The sequence below is a fragment of the Strigops habroptila genome, chromosome Z, assembly GCF_004027225.2.
Source record: "Strigops habroptila isolate Jane chromosome Z, bStrHab1.2.pri, whole genome shotgun sequence".
In the NCBI taxonomy this organism is placed as follows: Eukaryota; Metazoa; Chordata; class Aves; order Psittaciformes; family Psittacidae; genus Strigops; species Strigops habroptila.
The window spans coordinates 66,581,540-66,593,989 of NC_044302.2; positions in this window are offsets into that span (position 1 = coordinate 66,581,540).

Consider the following 12,450-nt stretch of genomic DNA (forward strand, 5'->3'; position numbering starts at 1 on the left):
CTCCTTGAAGTTTTATTTATATGGAAAAGAGCAGTGTAAGGGACTGATGCCAAATCAATGCTCCTTTGGCAATGCATGACAGGTACTGCCATCCTCCAGGCGAGGCCAGTTTGCCCCAGCTGGCAGCACAACTGACACTACTTTTAGCTGTTTCTGGTATCACTTGGCAGTCAAAAAGAACAGTGGTGAAGGTCCTCTCTGCAGGCACCACCAGGTGTCATGAAAGGAGCAAAGAGCAACTGGTGCAAATAGGGCATCCTCAGACATCTTGCGGTGGGTTTGTGCCAAAGTCTGGATGCCAAAGGAAAGGTAACACTATGTACATGCACCCACTGCTGCACCTGCCCTGGTGAGCTCTACCACTCCTGGCTTACAGAAGGCAAATATAAACAATGTATTGGCATACATATATTGGCATGTATGTGTGCCAATATATTGACATACATGCTTTGGCACCTGGCTCCAGCTTGTCTAGAATAGCTGAAGTCACAGACCCCAGTGCAGACCTTGTGAGCAGACACCTCTGCAAAGGAGCAAACCTGCCAGCCACCAGCTCTGCCACAAATTGCATTAAGGAGAGGTGGGCACAGTGATCTATCTCCTGGAGAGGCACTAGTCGTGAGGGGGAGGTAAGTGGACTCTAACACAAACAAGTCATGCCCTTGGTACACGGTACACTGGTTATTATCTGGATTAATAACCTATTATTGTTACTGAAGCTCTCATTTTCTTGGAATTACATCAATGTCAAAGTGCCCAGCAGCAGGCGTGTTTGCAGGCAATCGTCCTTGCTGACAACAAAGAGATAATAATAAGACCCCTAATGTGGGAGAGAGCAATATGCAGCCAACGCAGGCGCAGTAAGCGTGGTAGTACATTTCCTCCTGTCCTTGTTCCAAATACAGGCTTCTCTTAGTGTTCCAGCAGCTGTTCTCCTCTGCAGTCAAAATCCCTAATGGCCTTCCTTGCTACATATACAGAAAACATGCTGTAGTTTCACAGCAACTGACAACTTGTTTCACATACACCGCCAGAACATAGCTTATGTTGCAATTTTCAGGTGTTCAGTGTTTATGCATTGCTTCCATGTATTAACTTCATCAGACTGCTGTACACCTAAGTGTTTTCCTGGTGTAACTGTCTTGCTTACCTATTTTTTCCAACCTGTGAGTAGTAGCACAGTTTGTTCCTGAGGTTACAGCTCCTCATCTGCTTCTGCCCTCCAGCCAATGAAATGGTTAATCACGTTTTGTTCTGCTGAAGGTCATCCTACAGAGAGGCCCATCTTCACAAATTCTGAGCATTTGCTTTAGAGCAAAACCCTCTTCTGGCATAAGGTCTGCTCTCTCTGGATGATGACAAGAAGAGATACAGAAACCTATGGGAGAGGAAAACTTAGTTCCCTTGCATTAGCAGGTCCCGTTAACATCCTTCTGCCCTTCCATCCTACTAACTGGGATGTGGCAGCTAACAGGATGAAAATCAGAAACAAACACATGTGTTTTCCATGTGCATTATTAGGCTGAGATAGTGTTTACATCTTAAAAATCAAATTACGCTGGAAACCGTATTTCCATTTTTATGTGCAACGTGCTAAATTACAGAGCTCCCACTGCTAAAATAGATTTAAGGTAGGTGGTATCTCTTGACCATAGCATTTCTTCTACCTATTTCTCTTTGATACCACACACACTGGCATGCATTTCAGCTTTCTATTCACAGCAGCATGGCTGAGAACCCATGGGGAATGATTATCTCCCATTCCAGAGACTCCTACCCAAAGCAATCCATTGTGCATATCCATAATTGCCAGTCTTTTTAGATGCCTGTGTCTGAAAGAAGGCATTTCTGTCATGGAAAAACTATATGCAGACCTTGAGGCTGAAAAAGGACTGTGAGCTCCCCTAACCACGGGGCATTACCTGGGTCAAGGGCAATACTGAGCATCATAGGATTCACAGAAGGGGTGGGAAATGCCCCTGGAGTAGCTCTGAAGAACAATCTAATCATTTTACCTTCGGTGCCTTTGTCTGGAGGACAGTGGGGAAAAGTCCAGGCAAGAGACCTCAGTGACAGGGTTCTCTAAAGCCCTCGGACCAAAGCCATAGACAGCACAGTGATTGCCTTGGTTTAACCCCAGCCAGCAACTAAGCCCCGCCACCCCCCAACCGCTCTCTTACTGCCCTCAGTGGGATGGGGGAGAGAATCGAAGGGGTAAAAGTGAGAAAGCCTGTGGGTTGAGATAAAGACAGTTTAATGGGACAGAAAAGAAACAAAATTGTAATAATGATAACAGAATTAGAATATACATAGCAAGTAATGCACAATGCAATTGGTCACCACTCACCCAGCCAGTTCCTGAGCAGTGGCCCCCAGCCATCTTTCCCCCTAGTTTATACACTTAGCATGGCGTCATCCCTTTAGCCAGTTTGGGTCAGCTGTCCTGGCTGTGTCTCCTCCCAGCATCTTGAGCCCCCAGGCCCACTCACTGGCAGAGCACGAAAAGCTGAGAAGTCCTTGACTTAAGTAGAAACGCTACTTAGCAATGACTAAAGACATCAGTGTGTTATCAACATCATTCTCAGACTGAAGCCAAAACACAGCATTGTACCAGCTACCAGGAAGAAAAATAACTCTACCCCAGTTGAAACCAGAACAGCGATGATTATCTCATAGGTACAGACAGAAAAGGTCAGGGAAAGAATACAAAAGAGAGAGATGTATGATGGGAAAGGAAGGTGAGAAAGGGGCATTTCCATTTCTGCATGACACAGTCACTTATATTGTTTCCATGAGGTCTGTATTTCTCAGTCCCCTTTAACTGGTCTGCCTTACTCCTACTGGAGTCTATATTCTCTTCAATTTTGTAGTGCATCTTGAGTTAACGATCAAGCTGGCTTGTTTCACCATCTGAACAGCCTCTACAGGCCTAGTCTCGCCCTCAGTGGTAGCAAAATCTCCATGGGCTTCACAATCGGACATGTAGTAGATGCACAAAGACTGAGCCTAAAGGAGTGACTGTGTCTTAGTCGTTGGACTGCTGCTTTCAGAGGTTATATCAAGAGAAATGAAAGCAAGATAAATCTGTTAGTAAAGACAAAAGATTAAAAACACACACAGATGAGTACAATTTGTGCAGTACTTCTTCATGAACCAAAGGGCTGTGGAGACAGTATATTGAGTTAGAATTCGTTTTAAAAAAAGATAAAATGCATCCTGTGGAACGATAATTGCTGATTACACCTTGCTCAGTCTTGCAAGATGAAACGAAGAAATATCCTGAAAATATGAAGTCTACTCAACTTGAAATAGAGAATCAATAGAAAACCCATTACCCAAATATCTCAGTTGTCACTGTTTCTTTAAAAATCTATTATTATTTCCTTAGGAAACACAGCAGGATGCCTGCCCCTACGCCCTTTCCAGTCGTGACTTTTTTATGTATTTTACTCATTGGCTAGTTTCACTCAGATTTGAGAGAAAGTTGAAGATCTCAAACGCAATTCAGTTCCCATGAGCTTCATGGAAGCAGACACCTTAGCGTGGAGGAAATAGTTGCTATAAAGTGCTTCTGCTTAAAAAGAGATGAACTACCTTCTGCACTATTAGATATAGAGAAGTCATGGGAGGGTGAACCAAAGACTTTATAAATACCTCAATGACATGAAATCTCTCAATTTGTGTGTAAGGCAGAGAACTATAGGAAGTCTAGTTCATCAGTTTGTGGAGCTCCATGCATCCTTTGCTTTACCTGGCTGGCTGGCTTTTATAGTAACTAAAGCCTCTTCTGCAGCAGTAGTCCTGCAAGTAGTGTGTAGGGTTAGGAACAGTGGGGAGCATTGGAAAGTATGAGTCTGAAGACACAGGTTGCCTTCTCCAAGCTCCTGCACAGAGTCCCGAGGCAGCCATGGGCAGGCAGCATGGACGGAAGGACTGCTACTTATCCCAGGTGATCTTTCCCCAGCAGGGTTAACAGTTTGGCAGTGCTGAGTATAAAATCAGTTTCCTGAGAGAAAGAAGTGTAAGAACTTCTGAATGACAGAAAAACTCAACCTGCGTATCATGCTCCAATGCAATGGGGGAACATTTGGGCCATTCCTCTATGTACACATATCTCTCAGATTTATCCTGGCTGAATATGTGTGTGGTTAAACACCACCAAGGGCTAACATTTATCAGAGACCTTTATTTGCTTAACATGACAAGTATCTTCATCTGAGCGGATTGAGCAACTTCTTGTATTTTAGGAAGTATTTCCACACTCTTTATTAAAAACTCTATAGCAATTACATTAAGAAGAAAATTGACATCTGATTTCTCCTGTTGAGGATATCTGAAATGAAACTTGCAGAGGGAAAGGTTACCTTTGTATCTGAACTGAAGGGCTGATACTGGTGGATGATGACATTTTTGTAAAGTCTTCTTATTCGAAAGGTTGCCTATCGGATTAACTCCTAACCTTCTGATTGAAGTACAGCAAAGCATGTTTTGAGGGAGAAAAATGATGAATTCTCTCTCCTTAGTGATTCACTTCAACAGAAATTGTGCTGATCTGCCAGTACCCTTGATTTTCTTATGGACTTCTATCAGCAAAATAATTAAACTCAAAAGATGTTTATTAAAGCCTGAGGCCTCCCTCCAGTGCTGACAGAATGCAGGAGAATCCCTGCAGCAGGTCTTCCCCCTAGCATCCATTGAGCAATGGCCTAATGAGTTTGCACCCATTGAGTTGTTATATTCTTTTAAAGCCTAGCACCTCTTGTAGCAATGAATGAGTAACCTATTTCACAGACGTCCTGCATGTCATCAACAAGATTGATTTTGACATCGTTTTGGCTAAGGAAAAGGGCTTCTTCAAATACATCAGTAAGAGAAAAACTAGGGAAAATGTGGGCCTGCTACTGAATGGAGCAGGGACACTGGCAACAGAGGACACAGAGAAGGCAGTGATACTGAATGCCTTCTTTGCTTCAGTCTTCATTGCCAAGGCCAGCCCTCAGGAATCGCTATCCCAAGAGACCAGGGAGACATCTGGAGATGTCTGTCACTTATTCGAAGAGGATTGGTTTAAAAATCATTCAGTCAAACTTGACATCCACATGTCCATGGGTCCTGACGGTATGTACCTACAACTGCTGAGGGAGCTGGCAGACACCATTCCTAGGCCGCCCTCAATCATCCTTTAAAAGTCATGGCAACCAGGAGAGGTGCCTGAGAACTAGAAGATAGCAAATATCACCCTTGTCTTCAAAAAGGGCAAGGAGGACTCTGGGAACTACAGGCTAGTGAGCATCACCTCCATACCTGGAAGGTGACGGAATAGCTCATCCTGGAACCAACCTTTAAGCACATGGAGGGCAAGAAGGTGACCAGGAGTAGTCAGCATGGATTCACTAAAGGGAAATAGTGCTTAACCAACCTGGTTGTCTTCTGTGTGGGGATAGATGAGGGGGAAGCAGGAGACTTTGTCTACATGGACTTAAGCAAGGCTTTCAACACTGTCTCCCATGACATCCTCATAGACAAGCTCAGGAAGTGCAGGCTGGACGAGTGGAAAGTGAGGTGAATTGAGAATGGACTGAATGGCAGAGCTCAGCAGGTTGTGATCCGTGGCACAGAGTCTGGTTGGAGACCTTTAACTAGTGGTGTCCTCCAGGGGCCAATACTGGGTCCAGTGTTTTAACTTACCCCCACCAATGAAGGTTGACAGAGTGCCTCCTCAGCAAGTTTGCTGGCAACACAAAACTGGGGGGAGTGGATGACGCCCCAGAGAGCTGTGCTGTCATTCAGAAGGATCTAGACAGGCAAGAAAGAGAGGCAGGTGGGAACCTTTTGAAATTCAACAAAGGCAAGTGCAGGGTCCTGCACCTGGGGAAGAATAACCCCATGCACCAGTATAGGTTAGGGGCCAACCTGCTGGAAAGCAGCTCTGTGGAGATCTGCGGGGTCCTGGTGGACAACACATTGCCCATGAGCCAGCAGCAGTGTGCCGTAGTGGCCAAGAAGGTCAATGGTATCCTAGACTGCAACAGGAAGAGCACTGCCAGCAGGTCAAGGAAGGTGAGGGTGACTGAGCATTGGAACAGGTTGCTCAGAGAGGTTGTAGAGTCTCCTTCCCTGGAGATATCCAAGAGACGTCTGAACAAAATCCTGAGCAATGTGCTCTAGGTGACCTTGTTTGAGTAGGAAGGTTGGACTAGATGTCCTCTGGTGCTCCCTTCCAACCTTAATCATTCCATGATTCTGTGACAACAGCGGCAACATGCCAAAGGTAGCTCGAATAAACATACTGTTTTCTAACTTGCCCAGCACAGCCTGACAGAATTTTCAGATTCTTCCCCATGATTCTTATAATTGTAAATTTAATGTCATGGGCCCATCCTGGCAATGGAGGAAAGGTAAAAATACCAGTAACCCTTAAAATCAGACATCCTCAACCCTTTAAGGTAAAAGTTACCACCATCTAAAAGAACAAAATAGTCTCAGTGGTGCTCTAGAAATTATTGCTATACCCAGCTAACCTCACAAGCTATATCTTAGTTGTTCACCACTTCTTTTTCTAGAAGCAAGCCCATTGAAATCTTTCTTAAGCATCCCATTCATCCAGTTAGAGATAATCATACTGCTTGGTCAATTTATGGTTTCCAGGAAATGCTACTGTCAAATTACTATCCTGGATCACAAAATACAGCTGAGTCACATGCAGCTTATACCAACCAGACCATGAAAGAAAAATCGTTGTTGTGAACTACTGCTTCATTTAAAAAGCCTGCCTGAGGGGGGCATAAAGAAAAGACTCTTTCTGCACATCCTATTTGGTGCTGATAAGGTTCATATGAAGACAACAGAGACTCAAATGACAGAAGACTTGAATGATTTGGATGGAACTGAAATGTCTGTCAGACTGTACCATTCCCCATTCTTCTTACTCTCTGAAGAACAGTAGCATCCAGATGACAGTCCTATGGTTGATGATAAATCTAGCACAGGTGAACTCACAGATGGTGCTAAAAAAGAAGTACTATAATGAGCTCCTGACTTCTTGGATTTAACCATCCACTGATCATCTGACATTTAGTCAGGAACTGAAACCACTATGGCCCCCACAGCCTGTCTTTGTCATGTGCAAGGTCAAGTTCCCAGGTTTGTCCACTCTCTTCAGTGACATTTCATGGAATGGGAGTGACCCCTGCAAGATCACAACTTGAGAGAGCGAATCTCTTTCCCTAGAATGGTGGAGGGGTATAGTTCTCACTAAGAGTTTTGGAAGGGGAGAGGGAGTGGCTGGGCTATTTGTAAAGTGCTCAAACCCAACAGCAGGTAACAGCTATAGGTCCCATCCTTTCTTTCTCACACAGCTAATCCAAAACTAGCAGCGCCCTCCACTTCCTTTGGGGTCTGTAAAATAAGGTGTTGAAAGAAACCCTTTTGAACGTCTGCATCCTATCTACCATAGCAGGGTCCCTATCACAGGCCTTCCTAGCTGAGTGACGAGAGCCACCAAGAAGAACTCCTGTATTTAGCAGAAGTGTAGAATCCTCCACTTCTACAAAAAAAAAAAAAAAAAAAGGCACAAAAAACCCCAAACCTCCACCATAGAATCATAGAATCATAGAATAGTAAGGGTTGGAAAGGACCTTAAGATCATCTAGTTCCAACCCCCCTGCCATGGGCAGGGACACCTTGCCCTAAACCATGTGGTCCAAGGCTCTGTCCAACCTGGCCTTGAACACCGCCAGGGATGGAGCATTCACAACTTCCTTGGGCAACCCATTCCAGTGCCTCACCACCCTCACTGTAAAGAACTTCTTCCTTATATCTAAACTTCCCCTGTTTAAGTTTGAACCCATTACCCCTTGTCCTACCAGTACAGTCCCTAAGGAAGAGTCCCTCCCCAGCATCCTTATAGACCCCCTTCAGATACTGGAAGGCTGCTATAAGGTCTCCATGCAGCCGCCTCTTCTCCAGGCTGAACAGCCCCAACTCTCTCTGCCTGTCTTCATACGGGAGGTGCTCCAGCCCTCTTATCATCCTCGTGGCCCTCCTCTGGACTCGCTCCAACAGCTCCATGTCCTTTTTATGTTGAGGACACCAGAACTGTACACAATACTCCAAGTGAGGTCTCACAAGAGCAGAGTAGAGGGGCAGGATCACCTCCTTCGACCTGCTGGTCACGCTTCTTTTGATGCAGCCCAGGATACGGTTGGCTTTCTGGGCTGCAAGCACACACTGCCGGCTCATGTTAAGCTTCTCGTCAACCAACACCCCCAAGTCCTTTTCTGCAGGGCTGCTCTGAATCTCTTCTCCACCCAACCTGTAGCAGTGCCTGGGATTGCCCCAAACCAGGTGTAGGACCTTGCACTTGGCTTGGTTAAACTTCATAAGGTTGGCATCGGCCCACCTCACAAGCGTGCCAGGGTCCCTCTGGATGGCATCCCTTCCCTCCAGCGTATCAACCGAGCCACACAGCTTGGTGTTGTCAGCAAACTTGCTGAGGGCGCACTCAATCCCACTGTCCATGTCGCCGACAAAGATGTTGAACAGGACCGGTCCCAACACCGATCCCTGAGGGACACCACTCGTTACAGGTTTCCAACTGGACATCGAGTCATTTACCACAACTCTTCGCGTGCTGCCATCCAGCCAGTTCTTTCTCCACCGAGTGGTCCATCTATCAAATTGATGTCTCTCCAATTTAGAGACAAGGATGTCATGCGGGACAGTGTCGAATGCTTTGCACAAGTCCAGGTAGATGACGTCAGCTGCTCTGCCCCTGTCCATCAGTTCCGTTGCTCCATCATAGAAGGCCACCAAATTGGTCAGGCAGGATTTCCCCTTAGTGAAGCCATGTTGGCTGTCACCAACCACCTCGCTGTTTTTCATGTGCCTTAGCATGTTTTCCAGGAGAAACTGTTCCAAGATTTTGCCGGGCATAGAGGTGAGGCTGACTGGTCTGTAATTCCCCGGGTCTTCCACCTTTCCCTTCTTGAAAATGGGGGTTCTATTACCCTTCTTCCAGTCATCGGGAACTTCACCTGACTGCTGCGATTTTTCAAATATGATGGACAGTGGTTTAGCAACTTCATTTGCCAGCTCCTTCAGGACCCATGGATGGATTTCGTCAGGTCCCATGGACTTGTGCATGTTCAGGTTCTTAAGATGGTCTCGAACCTGATCCTCTCCTACAGTGGGCCTAAGATCTTCATTTTCACAGTCCCTGCATTTGCTTTCCAAGACTTTCGTGGTGTGGTCAGAGCATTTGCTGGTGAAGACTGAGGCAAAGAAGTCATTAAAAACCTCAGCCTTCTCCAAATCCATGGCAGTCAGTTCTCCTGATAGCTTCTGGATAGGGCCCACGTTGTCCCTAGTCTGTCTTTTATTTGCTAGGTATCTATAGAATCCTTTCCTGTTATCTTTTACATCCCTTGGCAAACTTAACTCTAGCTGGGCCTTAGCTTTCCTAACCTGGTCCCTAGCTTCCCGGGCAATGCTCCTATATTCTTCCCAGGCTGCCTGTCCTCGCTTCCACCTTCTATAAGCTTCTTTTTTCCCTCTAAGTTTCCTCAGCAGCTCCTTGTGCACCCATGGAGGTCTCCTGGCCCTCCTGCTGCACTTTCTTCTAGTTGGGATGCAACACTCTTGAGCACGTAGCAGGTGATCCTTGAATATCGGCCAGCAGTCTTGGGCCCCCCTGCCCTCTAGGACTATATCCCATGGAACCTTATTAAGCAGGTTCCTGAAGAGGCCAAAGTCTGCCTTCTTGAAATCCAGGGCAGTGAGCTTGCTGCACGCTCTTCTCACTGTCCTGAGGATCTCAAACTCAACCATCTCGTGATCACTAGAGCCAAGGCTGCCCTGGAGCATCACATTTCCAACCAGTCCCTCCCTGTTGGTGAGCACGAGGTCAAGCATGGCACCTCTCCTTGTCAGCTCCTCTACTGCTTGAAAGAGGAAGCTGTCTTCCACACAATCGAGGAACCTCCTGGATTGCTTGTGCCGAGCTGTACCGTCCCTCCAACAGATGTCAGGATGGTTGAAGTCCCCCATGAGGACAAGGGCCTGTGAGCGTGAGGCTGCTCCTATCTGTCTGTAGAGCGCTTCATCCACAGAGTCCTCTTGATCAGGCTGCCTGTAACAGATCCCCACCGTAATGTCCCCCATTGCTGTTTTCCCTTTGATCCTGACCCACAAACACTCTGTTACCTCATCACCCGTCCCCAGACAGAGTTCCATACTCTCCAGCCTATCACTGACATAAATAGCAACGCCCCCTCCCCGTCTGCCTGGCCTGTCTTTTCTAAACAGCCTGTAACCTTCCATTCCGACACTCCAGTCATAGAAGCCATCCCACCATGAGAAACAAAGAAATATCTCTGTTAGATGATACTATTATCAATTTCATCTTCCCTATAAGCTAGCATGCATTTTGGTACTCGGACACTGTGGTATTTACAGAAAGCAGTGTCTCACCCATTTTTCTGAATGCTTTGACCTTGTGAGACCTTCCTGCTTTTAAAGCAAGGTCCAGGACTGTACAACCTTTGAAGACGCATGTTTATACACAAATAATGCCATACATACCCGCATTCACCTCAAACAGTTTTCTGATTTTTGAGTTGGCCTTTTTCTAGAACTAACATTTGTGGTCAGAGAAAGGAGGCACAGTGGAAACAGAGCAAAACATGAGATCACTGCAGAATATTCCAAAGGTTTTTCCTATTAGGATGTCCATTCTTTCCTGCCACTGTGGTTATTGCTAGGTACAGTTTAAGGGTCACTCACATATTTCATTATGCCATTCTGCACAAAAAAAGAAACAAAAGGATTGCTCCTCATAGAGAAAGCCTGATGTGAGCTCTCATGGAGCACCTAAGCTGGCATCCAGCTGCAAACCTGTTGCAGTGTTTTCAAAGCTGTTTCCACAGTCTAAGGATTTTTCCAATGTATTTTTTCACACTACCAAGATGCTATCATCCACCAATTCAAGTTAAATGATAGCAAAAAATGACAGTTCTTACTGCATTTCTGTCCCTTCCATTTCTGATTCCAGCTGAGGCACTAAATGAGATGAAATTCCCAAGGTTGTAAGTACTTCTTAAAGGCTGTGTAGGTCAAATAAATAACATCACTAATGCAGCATACAGAGCCTTTTCTATAATACTTTAATCTGCCACAAATACCAGTCAGGGCTGGCAAGTAGAAAGACTTCTGTGGTTTTGCCCAGTCTGTCTTCCACTCTATTCCACATTTTTCACTGTCCTGCCTACGCTACAGCTTTGATTGCTGCAGTGACCAGCAAGATACACCGACAATGAACTGTATCACAAATAGTGTATCTAAGCTCCCCAAAAAGAAGTAATAGTATAAAGAGATACTACACTTCTTTAGTGGTAAATAAGCAAAAAATAAGCTGAGGTTAATTAAAATTTTAAGAATTATTTGCTTATCTAAATGCTAAGCTTGATTAGAAAAAAGCCATAAAGCCTTACAGCAAAAACTAATCCTTGCATCTATTCAACAGGATAAAGCATATATTTTTAAGCTATCTTAATTGTTCTTCACTATTGTAGATAATTATCACCTATAAAACCGCATGTTACAGTCTGAGGATAGACAGATCTTGAGTTGTATTCCTCATTTTTCCTCCCAGTATAAAAATAATGAATCAAAAGATTTAGCACTTCTAAAAAGGAACAAACTGTCATATTTACAATTAAATTCTGATGCTCATAACTACAATGTACATTTGAAGCCAGGCATTCATCACAGTCCAGTGGAGGACTGGCCCTTTGTATAGATGACAGCGATGCACAGCATTAAGGTAACACAGTCCTTAAGCAGAGGCTTAAGCCGAAGCCCTCTTGCAAGAGACATAGCAGCTTTCACTTTAGGTGAAAGCAGAACACTCCTTGTGGATAGGTTATGTATATTATGGCTTACAGTAAAATTTCTTTTCTTTGTATACTTAAGTCTAAGGTATATTAGTGTATACAGGCATTTCTACTCTTAACACTGGCTACAAACTGCAACCACTATTAACAGGTTAGAAGATATTGCGTAGCTCTCCTGTCTATTAATTTTCAGCCCTGCATCACCGGCAGTCATTCAATGGAGAATTAAAGGTTGAGTAACTGCTAGCACAGGTACTAGCTTGAAAGCAAGGACACAGCAGTTTTATTTGCTGCAAAGAGCAAGAGAGAGAGGAAAAGAGGAGAAATTCAAAGAAATGCTGAATTGGACAACCACACAGGGTATCAGGCAAAATAGATGAAGATCTGAGAAAAAAGTACCAAGCAGCAAGGCCAAAGGACAAGGCTGTTGGGCAACATGGTCTCTGATTGCAAAACACCGTAAGCATTCTCACTATCAGTTACAATACTGTGGGTTTTTTATCTTTCCTATGATTTTTTCTCCTTGCAGCACTTCTTGCTTTCTGCAGACGAACTAGAA